Below are 15,952 nucleotides of genomic sequence, written 5' to 3'. Positions count from 1 at the left end.
CATTTTCTTGGCAAAATCTGAACCACGCACAAGCAAAAGATGCGAACACAGATTATGGCAGCACTTCCTCCGGAACGCTGCAACTTCGCTCTGCCTTTCTCCATCACAGGTGTCGATTTTGCTGGGCCTGTTCAAATAAAGGCGTCCATGTTAAGGTCTCCCACTCTGATGAAAGGCTATGTGGCTGTTTTTGTCTGTTTTACGACAAAAGCAGTGCTCCTTGAGCTTTGTACTAATCTGAAGAAGGAGGCTATTCTTGCGGCATTTGCTCGCTTTGTCGGTCGACGCGGCTTTCCATCGAAGATCATGAGCGATAATGTTAAAACATTTATCGGCGCTCAAAGAGCCACCGAAAAACAATTTGTGGACTTTATCAAACAAGTCTCACCTGAGATTGTACAAAAGTACGCGTCCCAAGGCATTAATTGGCAATTCATGCCCCCAAGCGCTCCTCATAAGGGTGGTTTATGGGAATCAGCTGTAAAAAGCTTCAAATCCCGCTATCCTTATTAAATCGATGGGAAAGAATCAAAATTCTCCATCATGACTTTAGCCGTCGATGGAAAGAAGAATATTTAAAGGACCTCCACAAGAGGTACCGATGGAAAACTCCAGAAAAAGCCCCAAAGCGTGGAGATTGCGTCCTAATCCGTGATGATTGTCTCCCCCCACAGAATGGCGCATAGAAAAGCTTCATTCCGGGTCCGACGGTCATATCCGAATAGTAGATCTCCGCACGCAATCCGGAACGGTAACCAGACCGCTCGTAAAACTATGCTTCCTGCCCACCGACCGTACTACCGAAACTAAAATGGTATTCAATTTAAATAAATCGAGTCAATAAACCCACAAATAAATAAAAATAAACAACATTAACAACAATCGCAAACTAAACAGAAATGGTCGATTAATATGCCGACCCACGCGTGCCACATCACGTAGCACAATTGCCCATATTTAATTAGATGCCACAAACATATACTAAATCTAATCCTTTCATACAGATTAATATGGACGCGGAAATGCCGACAAATCCAACGCCAACCGTTCGATGGCTATCAATGTGCCACGCACTGGGCCGATTCCAGCGCCTCGAGCCACCGCTGCAACAACTGTCACAGCTGTCGCGCGGAACACAGCACAACCACCGCCAGCGTCGCAATTGATGCCACCGGAGCCGCACTGCACCCGATGTCCGCTGTGTCGCCGCTCACACCGGCTACAGCACTGTAGCATCTTTAAATCAATGCAACCTAGTCAACGTCAGCGGGTAGCCCAGACGCATGGACACTGCCTCAATTGCCTAAGTCTCACCCATACAACGCAAGAGTGTGACTCGGAGTATTCGTGTCAATTGTGCGGAAGGCTACACCATACGTTCCTTCACCGCACCTCTAGGCGCGACGTTCGGCGACTAACCGCACCATGCAGTCGCGGCGCTGTCAGGCGCCCCCCGCCCAGCCACCCGATACAACATCAACGCCCAGCTGCCGCCCCACAGTATCGTCCCAGGAATATAAGGAACGAAACACCTGCACGGCGCCGACGGCCCAGACCATCATCCCGCCGCCCCACTGGCCTCAGCAGAGTGGTAGCAACGCTGCAACAACTTCAGAATTTGCTAGGCTAAATATTTGCCTAGGTGGGCCGGGATGGTTAAATGAGTAACTCAACTCATCCCACACACATTCCACACCAACCCTATCATCACGATCACACCACACATGAAGACACACTACACACCACACCGAAAGAGGTAAAAAGGGGACGACGAGCGACCACCAGCCTCTTTGCGCAACGTCATCGTATGAAATCGCTATCTCCGCTACCAACCGTCAAGACTTTCTGAGCTTAAAATCGTTTTATTAATTTTTATCAAAAAAGGTGTTAAACCAATAAAAAACTTGTGAAAAATAACATTTAATAAGAAAAATAAAGAACATTTTAATTTAAACTTTAAAAAGGCGTTTTGTGAAAAAAAAGGAAGTAATAATGTCATTGGTGATGTGCGAACATTGTAGCATAATATTCAGACATGTTTCTTGGTTGCTGATGGGCGTAATCGGACCACTGGCACGCCCACAAAACGCCATTATTCAAAAACAAATAAATTGCCGTAACTTAGCTTCACAACAAGATACAAGACTCTTATTCAGTATACAGGATCACAATAGGAAGGGGCATCTGCAGTTAAAATTTTTTTTAAAGTGGGCGTGGTCCCGCCCCTAATAGGTTTAATGTGTATATCTCCTAAACCGCTAATGCTATAATACCAAAATTCACTCTAAGTCAAGCACTAAACACGCCAGAGACATTAAATTTTATCTCTGGGATGGTATGAGATGGCTTTATAGGAACCGCGTTCAAAATTAGTCAGTGGGGGTGTCACCGCCCACTTTTAGGTGAAAACCCATATCTTGGGATCTGCTTAACCGATTTCAGCCAAATTTGGTACATAACATTCTTCTCCATGTTAAAGTGCGAAAATGGGCGAAATCGGATAACAACCACGCCTATTTCCCATATATAATAACACTATTTTCTATTCCATCTGATTCTGTCACTTTCCACTATGTATATCAAGAAAAAATGATTATATCGGGGTATAACTTTGCGTGAATAATGCGTTTGAAGTATGCCACCTTGTGACCGAAAATTGTATAAATCGAGTCAAAACTGTTCAAGCCCCTAGGTAATGAATATGTGGACCCCAGTGCCTATAGCTGACTTTTTACCGAATATATCGGTCAACATAGAACTAGGCGGCAAGATCCACAAAGAAATCTAAAACGAGTATACCATTTGACTTTGCGAGAGTAAAAAATGTTCGGTTACTTCCGAACTTAGCCCTTCCTTACTTGTTTTCATTTATTTTGAAGGTTAAAGAGATAGTTTTATTACTATATTTTCCTGCCCGTCAGCGAGAATTGTGTTGAGCTCAATTCACACAAAATGTGTCAAACAACAATTGAAGAACGGGAAAATATTATAAAAAATTATAATGACAAGAAGTCCATTCGCGAAATCAGTGAAATTGTTGGAAAAAAAGGCCATAGTGCATAATATTATTTAAAGGTTATAAAGTAACTGGCAAAGCATGTGATTAAAAGCGAAATTGAAAGAACAGATGGAAAATTGATGACCGCAATTGTAGTTAAGTTATCTGATACAGACTTGAAAAAACAACTTCAAAAGGAAAAAACGTAGAAATTTGTGCGGAAACGATTTGCCGGCAAGTTTTATGCTATGGAGAATCGCCGAAAACCACTTAGCTCGATAAGACTCAAAAGTCTAGGTTGGTCTTTGCCAAAAAGTATCAACATGAAAACTTGGATTTTTGGACTAAGGTTTTAATTGAAAAAAATACCATATTGAAATAAAAATCAATAGAATTTTTCTAGTCCTAGGTTTTACTTCCAGAAGAAACCAAAATAAATATTTTGGATCAGATTGTAAGCGTTTTGTGCAGGGAATACCTGGATATGAACTGTTGGACAAGAATATTAAAAAATAGGTGAATGTGGAATGTTCGGAATTGGTTTTTAATTTCAATGTCTATAAATGTGCTTCTTACATATTGTAGGGCTACAAAGTTTTTTTTGCAAAATTCTCCTTAAATAATATTCTAAACAATATTGCAATACCGTTCAATACATAATTTCCACTAGGTACATAGTTTCGCTTTCTATTAGTGCATATATACATAAGTATGTAAGTTATATAAATTTAACAGTTCATAAAAGGAGAATAACCATAGAGTACATACTTTACTCTATTGCTCCTTCGTATATAATGTAGTTATTAACAAAAAAAGAAACATAAAAGAATGGGAACGCAGTATCGCAAGAGGCTGCTTACATATTAAGCTTAGTACATGTTAAATGGGACTAGCTAATGTGCACAAACAAATATTCATATAATTACGTGGACGAAAACATAGCGGTAGCACAAGTGTAAAAAGCAAGCGCAAGCAAGCAATAAATATGTAAGTATGTACACAATGCAAATACAATTATTAACTGCATTGATTTGCTTGCCCTTGAATATTAGGCAAATAAGTAGAGAACAATAAATAGCAAAAATATATAGAACATATGACCGTATAATGCAGTAGTTCTCTATCGGTGACCCATCATCCCGGCCTCGTCGGAAGGCATTTCAAACAGGTAGAAGTGCTAGCTTGTGAATTGGTCGCCGAATCGTTCGAAAATGCACCGGAGTTAATACTTCATAATCATTTGGTGTTATTGGACGAGAATTTAATACAGCTCCTATGCTGTGAGAGCATAGCTGTGAGTCTTGTATTTTTGATGGTGCGGTTGAGGTGACCCTTAGCCGATTTGACTGCTGACTTTAACTCAGCTAGTTTGTTGCAAGCGCCCACAAAATCTGTTGCGTTATCGCAAAAGATGTCAGAGGGTAGACCTCTTCTTCCAATCCTGCGCTTCAATGACGCTAAGAATGCGTCCGTGGATAGATCCGGTACTAGTTCGATGTGAACCGCCTTTGTCGCTAGACAAACGAAGATCCTAATGTACGCTCTATAAGGTGTTTTGCCTCGAATACGCAAATATACGTTGACTGGTCCGCAGAAATCAATACCGTACCGCGCAAAAGGACGAGATGGAGTTAATCGCTCGACAGGTAATTATCCCATTACTTGGTTCATCAGCTTTGGCTTGTTAAATCGCGCGCATTGACTATCCAAATCTGGAGTCTTATCAGTGCTACGAGTGCCTTTGGTCCTGCATGGTAGTGTTTCGGATGTAGATGACGAACGTAAGCACAACAAATTCGCATTTGTTTGGCAACAGCATTGGGTGTTCCCTTTCTTCTGGAATATCTGCTGATTCCAATCGACCTCCAACTTTGAGTATTTGAAATCCTTCGGTATACTCGAGAAAAGGATTTAAATAACGTAACGGGCCATTTATCGTAAGCTCTTTCTGTAAAAGATGAATTTCATTAGCGAAATGTATGTGTTGAATATTCCAAATTATGCAAATAAAGGCGTAATGTAACTCTTGTGGTGAAAGTGTCAATGAGTCATTAAGATTAGCACCATGTCGAAATGTGTGTAGTTAGATTAGATTAGATAGTGATTGCGGTATGCACCGCGACCTATGATCTATTGTGCCCTCCCCTAAGTCACAGCGACTCATCTAGCCCTAGCGTATTGATGAACTCCAATATACTGCTAGGCGCCAATGAGGCGATGCGATCCCTGTTTGGAAACATGGATCCCAGGGCCTTGACTCTACGTCTGCAGACAGCTGTGCATTCCATTAGTAGGTGTTCTGGGGTTTCCGACTCCATGTCGCAGAACCGGCAGTTTGCAGAGAAGACCAAGCCCATGTTAAATAGATGCTTGTTAAGCCTGCAATGTCCGATGTAGAACGCGACCAGAAGTCGAAATTTGTTCCTCGGGGGATTGATTACGGTTTTAAACCGTCTGAGGTTATAGCCCCCCATTAGCAACTTGGCATGGTGCATGCCTTGGAGATGTTGCCAGTGTCTCTCCCTGCCTGCTCTTTCCTCTCTATGGAGCAGCTCCTTAATGGTATGTGGACCCACCGCTACGCACGGTTCTGGTCCTACTATGTTTGTAGAGGCTGCAGAGCGGGCCAACTCGTCAGCAAGTTCATTTCCTGCTATACCCCTGTGACCAGGCACCCAGATGAAGTGCACTCTGTTGAAACTTGATAGGCTGTTCAGCCGTTCTATACACTCCTGCACTAGTAGCGATTTGACCTCAAAAGCCGAGATTGCTTTAAGTGCTGCCTGACTATCGCTGAGTATGGCGATGCTCTGATTGCGGTAGTCGCGTTGGAGGTTTATTTCTACACACCGACTTATAGCATATACCTCCGCCTGGAATATGCTAGGAAAACTTCCCATGGGAATGGAGAGCTTGGTGCGTGGTCCTGCGACCCCTGCGCCAATCCCCTCCGCCGTTTTCGAGCCGTCGGTGTACCACTTGATAGTACTGTTCCTTAGTAGTAGGTCCAGCGTGGAGTCGTTCCATTCTGCCTTACTGCCAAGGGTAACCCTGAACTTCCTAGTGAAGCTTACTGTTTTGGTAATACTCCCTTGGAAGAAGGGCCAGTGGCATTGCGTCACTTAAGGCCTTCATCTACTGGGACGAGATTACCTTCCCTTTGCCAGACCCTTCTGCTGAAATTTGAAGCAAGGTCTGTTTGGCCGTCTGCTCGATCACTATATGTAGCGGTGTTAGCTTCAGCATTACTTCCAGTGCTGCAGTCGGACACGTACGCATCGCGCCCGACGCGCAGATACAGGCAAGTCGCTGCAGCCTCGATAGTCGAAGTCCTACCGAGGTCTGCGCTGCTTTGGAACCCCAGGCCACCGCTCCATATGTTATGATCGGTCTAACAATCATGGTGTACAACCATCTGATAATCTTTGGGTTGCAGCCCCATGATTTCCTAGCAAGTCGATTGCACACCATGAGCGCTTTCGTAGCTTTGGCTGCGGTTAGGTCTACATGCTGCTTCCACCGTAGAGTGAAGTCCAGCGTGAGGCCCAGGTACTTTACCGTGCTGGCCATCTCCAACTCTGTTCCACCTAGGGATAGGTTTCTGAGGCCTGGCAGCAACCTGCGTCTGGTAAATGGTATGATTGTAGTTTTGGAGGGGTTGATGTTTAGGCCAACTCCACTACACCATTCCTTTGCCAGCCTTAATCCCCTTTGTACAATATCGCAGAGAGTGGGGGGGTTTGGGGCGGAGTGGTTGCCTCCGGTCCCCTGTGTGCTGCTTCCTTTCTGCCGCTTGGTGTTTGGCGGCTCCTGTGGCGTTAGTTGACCACTCTTGCGCTTTGCGGCTTGGTTGGTCGAAGGCGCTGCCCTTTCGCAACCCCGCCTTGCGGCCTGAGTTGCGTTAACCGGGCGTAACCCTTCCGCTTCTCTGAGGCAGGGGAGGCATTGTTTCCTCTCACCCTGTTGCGCGCCAACTTTTCGGCTTCCTCCGGAGTCTTCCCCTCCTGGTTGATGCCGGTTCCGAGTCGCTCGAATCCGAGCAGGTGATCCTGCTCGGGGGAGCCTCTTTGGGGTTCGATTTTTCATCGCCGACCGCAGTCAATTTCACCTGCTGAGCGCCGCTGCACGAGGGTATGTCGTCATCGTCCTCCCTTGCATGCTCCTCGAACAGCTCCCGCTCTTCTGGCGAAAGGGCGTCCAGGAAGCTAAACTTTTGTTTAGCCCCTGAAGCTCCCTTACCTGCACTGGCGCTGGTCTTCTTGGCCTTGTCCTTGTCCGTTTGCTGTTGTTGTTGCCCTTTTTTTTCCGTTGTTAAGTTAGTTATTTTTTGTTTTGTTTTCTCCATTCTGTTTCTTACGACCTTAGGCTCGACATGGCGAGCCGTCCGGTCTACGTTTTGTGAGGGCAACGCGAAAGTCCACCCCGCCAGAGCCCTATGTCGCGGTAAGGCCACTGTTACTTCCCAATGCGGCCCGGTGTTGGGAAAGCTCCGTTAGAATACAGCCGAATTTACCTCCTGGCTGCAAATCATCCAATGGGCAAGGGAGTCGCATAACACCCTGGATTAGGAGTTGGCAGCTCTTGGTTGTCGCACGCATGCGGTTTCTGACAACCCGTGTGAGAGGTGCTAGGCAGCACTTCTCGCAATGGTTGGGAGATGCCGAGAATGCCTTGCGACCTAAGCCCCTGCACCACGGCAAGGTGTCTGCCATTCGCAGGAGTGTGTGTAGTTAATCCGCTGATTCACAATTTCCAAAATGTAATTGGTGCTAACAATTGTATTGAATGCTGATTTTCGTTTTTCCATATTGACAACTTCCATGTCGATATCATCGCAGCTGTTCTTTATTATCTGAGTTTTCGTATAGAAACTTTGGTCCGGTGTACCATATTGAATTAACAACTTCGTTTACAGTACATCTTCTAGAGGCAGCATCCGCCGAGTTACAATACGTTGGAACATGTCTCCAATGGGCGCCTTTGGTTAAATCTTGAATTTTCGAAATTCGATTACCAACAAAAGTCGAAAGTGTTGCAGAATGCATCTTAAGCCAATGTAATACTAGTTGTGAGTCTGTCCAAAGAAAAATGTTAAAAGATTTATTAGAAATTGTTGGTTTAATTTTTGCTAAAAGACGAGCAAGAAGAAGAGCGCCGCAAAGTTCTAATTTGAGTAACGATTGTTTTTTGGTGGGTGCCACTCTGGGCTTCTCAGTGAGTAGGCGAATGTTAGTAGTAGTGCCACATTTGTTGATAACACGATTATATATTGCGCAGCCATATGCACGAATCTATGCGTCACAAAATCCATGTATCTGAAGAGATTCCACATCTGTCGAAAAACAGTGCCTTTGCACTTTAATTAGTGCAAGATCCGATAAGCAGTTAAGAAACTTTTTCCAAGCAAATTCAATGTTCCGTGGCACAGGTTCATCCCAATCTAACTTTAGTAGCCATATTTCTTGCAACAAAATTTTTGATGTTATAATAACAGGAACTAAAAGTCCAAGTGGGTCGTAAAGTGATGGTGCAACAGAAAGGATGGAACGTTTTGTAAGTCGACCAGTCAGTGCAAGTTTTGCTTCAAATGAAAAAATAAAACAATCAAGATTTTGGCTCCATTTTAGTCCATGGATGTATCTACGTTTAGATCCTTTATAGAGTTATCTTCTCTGAATTGATCATAATTGGAATGCCACTTTGTTAATTTGAACTGTCCTAATTCTAACAGTTGTATTACCTCTTGCTTTATCTGTGCAAGTTCGGTTAGAGTATCATCACCACAGAGTTGGTCGTCTACGTAGAATGATGACTTCACGATTTTTTCGCCAATTGTAAATTGTTCTGAATGCTGTTCAGCAGTATTTAGTTGATACGTGCGAATATCTTCAGTTGGTGAAGTCCTTCACAGAATATACTGGAACTTTCGATTATCTTCGTGATTAATACTTGGCGATACATCTTGACTATGTCGACAGTGAGTGCAAACCTGTGGAATCGAAAACGAATAAAAAGAAGAAAAAGTTCGCATTGAGTTGTAGGGCCAACCATCTGACTCAAACTCTCGTAGTCGCTCATAAATTCAACGTATTGTGCTTTCAATTATGGTGATTTGGCTAATCGACGTGCTTGTGCATTAGATCGTCTCAATACCGTAGTATATGACTCGCCCAAACATGTCGGATCATCCTTGAAAGGTAATTCGACAACTATTATGCTGCAAGGTCTTCTTGATACAGTTGAATTGTATATGTGATCGCAATTCTGTTGTTCACGAGTCCAAGCCTCTGGTAGTGATTTCTTCCAATCCCCATCACTTTTCAATTTGACATCTAAAGATTCATTGGCTAAAAATAAACAAGATGGTTTGGATATCTTATAGCGTCCCGAAACAATCCAGCCTAAGAGTGTTTTTTGCAAAATTGATAAATTAGATACAAGATTGATTTGGCCTACAGATAGAAGACTGAAGAACGTTTCTGTACCCAGCAACATGTCGATTTTCTTTGGTATATAAAATTCATATCGGCGAGCGCTATATTGTGTGAAATATTCCATGTCGAAATATTGATTTCAGGATCTAGTTGATAAGCAATGTGCGATGTAATGCAAAAAGTCAATGGAAGTTCGAAACCAGTGACTTGCGACTTGATATTAGTTAATTTTTTGAATTTAGTATTTGTCGACGATGAACCGATGCTTTGAATCTGTATGTTTTGCTTATCCCTTGGTAGAAGCAACTTTTGTGAAAAATCATCTGTTATAAAATTTACCTGTGAACAGGAATCTAGCAGTGCTGTACCCAATCTATAGCTCCCCGATGCATCATGCACGAAAATTTTTGCTGTTGCAAGAGGCAGTCAATTGATGCAAAGTCCAATTTTCTTTGCATGTTCGAAACGTGGAGTAATGTTTAGTGACTTAAAGCGTTCGCAATTTATTTGGAGCAGAAAAATGCATAGCCTCGTGGTTGATTCCTTGATTTCGAAGAGGAGTATTTGTTAGAACCTTGAGTTGACGAGGTACTAACATGCGTGTTGTCCAGTGATTCCAGGTATTGGCAGTGTCTTTCCAAAACCGCGATGCAATTCACCCATGACGGCAGCGTTCTGAAATCTAGCGACTCCTTCTACTTTTTGTTGGTCTGTTCTTCAGACTTCTGCAAAATTAAATGAATAAGCATAGCTTGCGATATTTGGCTGTCAGTACCTATCGATGTCAAGGAACCATAAATAGCTGCAGCTTTATCAATTAAACTTCTTAGCTGAATGGTAATTTGGGATACCCAAACGGTATTTATATTCCGCAGCTAAAAGAGCGTTTCCACCTGGTCTCAAGCTGGCGTGCGAAAGAACAAAAAACTCACTCGTGCCCCACGTTGGGCGCCAAAAAATGTGGGGCTACAAAGCTTTTTTTGTAACTGCGCAAATATCGAATAAGCGAAAAGTTTAAGCGAAGTTGTAACAGCGCTAAAATACAAAGGGCCGAGTAATGATGTTATGTGTGGTCAGCTATTAGACTAACTTTATTCGCAAAATTCTTCTCCTTAAATAATATTCTAAACAATATCGTTCAATACATAATTTCCGCTAAGTACATAGTTTCGTTTTCTATTAGTGCATATATACATAAGTATGTAAGTTATATAAATTTAACAGTTTATAAAAGGAGAATAACCATAGAGTACATACTTTACTCTATTGCTCCTTCGTATATAATGTTGTTATTAACAAAAGAGAAATATAAAAAAATGGGAACGCAGCATTGCAAGAGGCTGCTTACATATTAAGCTTAGTACATGTTAAATGGGACTAGTTAATGTGTTCATATATACAAAGGTTCCTTACAACAACTTGATTTCGATCGTTCAATGCTATAGCGGTCCTATATCAGCCGTTACGACAAATGAACAGCTTCTTAGTGAGAAAAGGACAGGTGCAAAATTTCAGATCGATAGCTTAAAAACTGAGGGACTAGTTCGCATGTATATCATACTCAGCTCATCATGCTGATCAAACATATATAGACTTTAAAGGGTCTCCGACGTTTCCTTCTGGATGTTACAAACTTCGTGGCAAACATACTTGTAATAACCCTGTTTAGGGTATAACAAATAAGGAAGAACTAAGTTCGCGCGGAACCTAACATTTTCTACGGTTAAATAACGTCAGGTGTTGACGTAAATTTATATTAAACAGCTATGGAAGGGGTAAGTTCGGATGTAACCGAATATTTTATATTCTGCAACTTGCAAGAAGCAAAGCCGGCGAAATACCTTCCGGTCTTGGCAATATTACAAAATTTAGTGAAGTATTTACTTTCATTTTTCGACGAAATGGTGAATGGATTACAATAAGATCTGGTATCATAACAACTTATTTTGAAGGTTGGAGGTTCCCTTAGTTTTATTACTATATTTTCCGTAAGTGAAAATTATACCTAAATTATCCTCAAATGAAATATACATACATACATATGTGAAATAAATTCAACTAAAAAGGTTAAATTTAATATATTGAGTTGACGTGAAAAACGTCAACCAACGGATCGAAATTCATTATGTTAGGGGTATGAAGTAGAGGCCAAGACCATTTTCATTTATATAGAAAGACAAACCATAAATATAATTTTATTACGTTTAGGAAAATGTGTCCACTTTATTTCATTAAAATATCACATATTTTGACCAAGCTAAACGGTTTAAAGTGAGTTGAAAAGTCGGAAATCATTATATGGCGTATTTTGGCGGCAGAGAAATGGAAGGGCTGATTGGAATAATTTTTGCTTTAGGTATGCTTGAGAATTTACTGGAGTTTTACCAAAAAATGATTGAACTGGCCTAAGAAGAAGACAATAACTTTATGATAAATAAAGCCTGTTTATGATTGGTGATTCCTATTTTGATCTAAACGGAAGTGTAAACGTGCGAAATTGTCATATATGGAGTCAAATCCAGAAATAGTCCACGAAACGGAACTTCACCCCGAACGAGTCCCTGTGTAATACGCAGTTTCATTAAGGTTTGTGGTTGGGCCATATTTTTTTGAAGAAAACGGTGTAACAGTAATTGTCAATGGGCACCGTTATTTAAAGATGTTGAATGAGTTTTTTATTCAGAACTCCGCCGAAGACGTATTCCTTTCAATAGCGTTTGGTTCCAGCAAGATGGAGCAACTGCACACATAGCCAGACTGGTTATTGCTGAGCTCCAACGAAAAATAATATCAAAAACTCCACTTTCCGCTGGTGTAAAAAACAAAACTCAGAAATCTGACTGAATTGAAGCAGTCCATTAAATCGGTTATTGAGGCAATCCTGACTTTAACCCTTCAGGCCTCAGTGAATAATTTTCTAATTAGGTGTCGCATATGCGTGGCTAAGCAAGGTAGTCATTGACGGTCTATTACAATATTTTTAAAATTCAATAATTCTTTAAAATAAAATAAAATTAGCTATACGATAAAACAAAAAAATTGAACGCGTTGAAATAGCCTGTAAATATTTTTTATTTAGATTTTTTAAAATACCTAAGTGTTTAAGGGTGTTATTATAATTGAAATAGAAATGAAGAGTTGTTGACATTTAGAGTCTACGTTATCTAAGTTAATAAATTATTCTTTATTCAAATAACAAATAGATATTGAATTACAATTATTCATATCCATAAAATAGTTTATTTTATTACTAATTATCGTTAATATACAATAGATAAATAAAAAGTAATACCTCAACGAAATGGAATATACAATATTTTTGGTTAATACGTCTTAAACGAATACAAACAAACTGAATGTACCCAAATCTAAGTCACAAACATACAATTTTTGGATTTGTTACTTACTGATCGTCATTGCGAATGTAATTGGAAATTGAGAGCATTTGAATTCAATTGGCATTCAAATTTCGATAATGTTTTTCCTTACCTTTTTATACTCTCGCAACATGTTGCTACAGAGTATAATAGTTTTGTTCACCTAACGGTTGTTTGTATCACATAAAACTAATCGAGTTAGATATAGGGTTATATATTATATACATATATAAATGATCAGGATGAAGAGACGAGTTAAAATCCGGGTGACTGTCTGATATACGCAATTGAATTTGCTTTTACATTCTCTTAGAGTATGCGCACGTGACAAGCAATTTGTGCAAAGTGTTTTGTTCTCATTGTTCTTATCAAAAATATTGAATTTTTTGAATTTCTCGCAAGATTTGTGCTTATGCCTTCCTGTACGTAGTTCGCAAGACGTTTGTTTATACTGTGCGGATATGATTGATTTTTAAAAAAGCTTATATAAATTTTTGTTGCTACTGGCTTGGGGTCTACTGAAGCTTCTATTGAAGTAGTTTTGAACGTTATTAGTTCCAACTAGTTTTTTGTCTACCCTTTCTGCGATTTCGTATTGGGTAGTGAGAAATTCTTTCATTTGCTGCCACGTTGGGTATTTTTTCCGAAATGAGAGCGATTGCTCTGACAAAAGTAACGATTTTTCTGGTAATGCTGCGGTGTATATTTTTACCAGAATAGGGTCCCAGCTATCTGTGGAAGTATTTTGTTTCGATAGAACCGACAAACAATTAGAAACAGTGGATTGTAGTGTAATAAACTCTTTAATCGTTTTTTCTGAATTCTAGGCAAGTTCATTAGTATGGTTACTTGCTTATCGACCAATATTCTTTCATTTTCGTATCTTGCTTTTAGAGCTTCCCAAGCCAAATTGAAATTATCGTCATTTAGTGCGAACTGTTTGACTATGACGCCTGCTTGACCTTTCGTCTTGACCTTGCGGTCTTGTTTGCGTTCATTATTTTTGAGGGGAAGCCGCGTCGTCCGACGAAGCGAGCAAATGCCGCGAGAAAAGCCTCTTTAGTCAGATTCGTACATAGCTCGAGGTGCGCTGCTTTTGTCGTAAAACAGACAAAGACAGCCACATAGCCTTTCACTATGGTGGGCGACCTTAGCATGGACGCCTTTATTTGAAAAGGCCCAGCAAAATCGACACCTGTGACTGTGAAAGGTAGAGCGAAGTTGCAGCGTTCCGGTGGAAGTGCTGCCATAATCTGCGTTCGCAACTTCTGCTTATGCAGAGTGCAGATCTTGCACATGAAAATGAATTTTTTCATTTGGGCCTTAAGTCGGTGAATATAGAACTCTTGGCGGATTTTATGTTGCATTTGGCGATGTTCTGCGTGGAGCATAAGAAAGTGGATATAATTGAGGAGTAAGTCGAGATTTCTCTGGTAAGCCGACCATTCGCTTGAAGCAGACCTTTCATGTCTAGGAATGGGTTAAGAACTAAGAGTGAATTCCTTTTGTCAATGGGTTTTGGTTCTCTTAATAGTGTTATATCGCGGCTGAAGTAGCGCGTTTGAGTTGATGCAATTAAAGCAAACTTTACTTTCTGCAATTCTAGATGCGTCTTTAATTTTAAGTCGCTCTATGAACTTTAACATGTAGGCGATTACTCTGAGGGCTCGGGAAAACGATGAAAATCGCTCAAGAATGTCAGTATCCTCCAATGCTGTGTGAAAGGAAACGATTTTTCGACTTTCTGGGGCCATTTCACCAAAGGGTGGTAGTGGTAAGGTGCAGCGTTTTGCACCCTCTTGTACCTAGATCGGCAATGTACGCCTTCCATGCATGTGGTGGTTTTTCCAACCAGGCTAGAACAATTTCAGAATCGAACCGAGAGATACAATCTATAATTCTTCATGTTTAAATGTCTCTCCACCACGGAAGCTAATTGTTTGAGAACTGGGACCGTTTTTCTCAGCGAAGAGGTTTCACTTGTTCGTCTCAGTCGGTTCCGTCTAGCCATAATTCTTGTATCAAGATTTTCGCTTGTATCATAATTGGCGAAAGCCTTCCTGCGGGGCCGAAAAGTTTTGCCACAGAGGATAAAATTTGGCGTTCTGTTATGGGGGATAATGCTGAAATTGACTCTGTAGTGTATGAAAACTGGTCAGATATCGCATTCCATTGGATCCCCAGAGGTTTTATTGTACTTTCCTTTTCGAATTTAAGGAAATTAGTATCTAACAAATTTTCATGTGGTATATTTTTTAAAATATTAGGGTGGTTCGCCGTTATATTTTTCAACGGAAACCATGCGGTTTTGAGGGCTTTTATCACTTGTGATAGTGACTCGTATGTTTGGGGAAGACTGTGACTTCCAGACAGGATATCGTCTACATACGTTTGTGTTTTTAACACCTGGGTTGCCAGAGGAAATTTTGACTTTGTGGTTTCTGCCAATTCGTGCAGTGTTCGAATGGCTAAATATGAAGCACAGTTGACGCCAAAGGTAACTGTTTTTAATTTATAGTCGCGGAGTGGACTTTTGGGAGATTTTCGGAAAATAATTCGCTGAAAATCTTGGTAGTCTTTATACTCAACTATCTGTCGATACATTTTCTCAACGTCCCCATTGAATACGTATTTGAATATACGCCAATTTAATGAGGAGCATTAAATCTGGTTGGAGCGTGGGTCCCTTAAATAAAATATCATTTAGGGAACTCTCCGAGCTAGTGCATCTTGATGCATTAAAGACAACTCCTACTTAAGTTGTTTTTTTGTCTGGCTTTACTTCTGCGTGATGAGGCAAGTAAAATGGGTAATATTTGCGATTTATGATTTTTTCGCATGGGCTTACTTCCTCCATGTGGTCTAAATGGAGGTATTCTTCTAACACGCCATCGTATTCTGGCTTAAGCTCACCTTTTTTAAGTAAGTTTTTTCCCATGCTTAAAAACTGCTGTATTGCAGCGGTGCAAGAGTGACCTAAGGCGAGTGTGTTAGGAAATTGTTGTTTTAGTGGTAGTCGTACGACGTACCGACCATTATCTGATCTAGTAGTTGTGGCTTTGTAACAGTCTTCACAATACTGATCTTCCGGGGTTGTAATTGAAATGGGGGGGAGTTCTTCTAACTCCCAAAATTTTTTCAAT

General features: G+C 40.9%; 1 protein-coding gene and 1 long non-coding RNA gene across 2 annotated transcripts in view; both read left to right on the top strand.

Moving 5' to 3' along the window:
* The window catches only part of LOC138858914 (uncharacterized), a 428,364-nt gene that overhangs the window by 329,781 nt on the left and 82,631 nt on the right, over positions 1–15,952 (top strand). The gene's annotated exons all lie outside the window — the stretch shown is intronic.
* LOC118683590 (uncharacterized) lies at positions 2,999–3,641 on the top strand. Its single transcript, XR_004979419.1, has 2 exons — positions 2,999–3,347; positions 3,402–3,641. It is a non-coding gene; the product is annotated as an uncharacterized lncRNA (long non-coding RNA).

Source organism: Bactrocera oleae, chromosome 2, assembly GCF_042242935.1.
Source record: "Bactrocera oleae isolate idBacOlea1 chromosome 2, idBacOlea1, whole genome shotgun sequence".
Lineage (NCBI taxonomy): Eukaryota > Metazoa > Arthropoda > Insecta > Diptera > Tephritidae > Bactrocera > Bactrocera oleae.
Note: the sequence above shows the minus strand (reverse complement) of the source record. Positions and strands in the feature narration are given on the sequence as shown.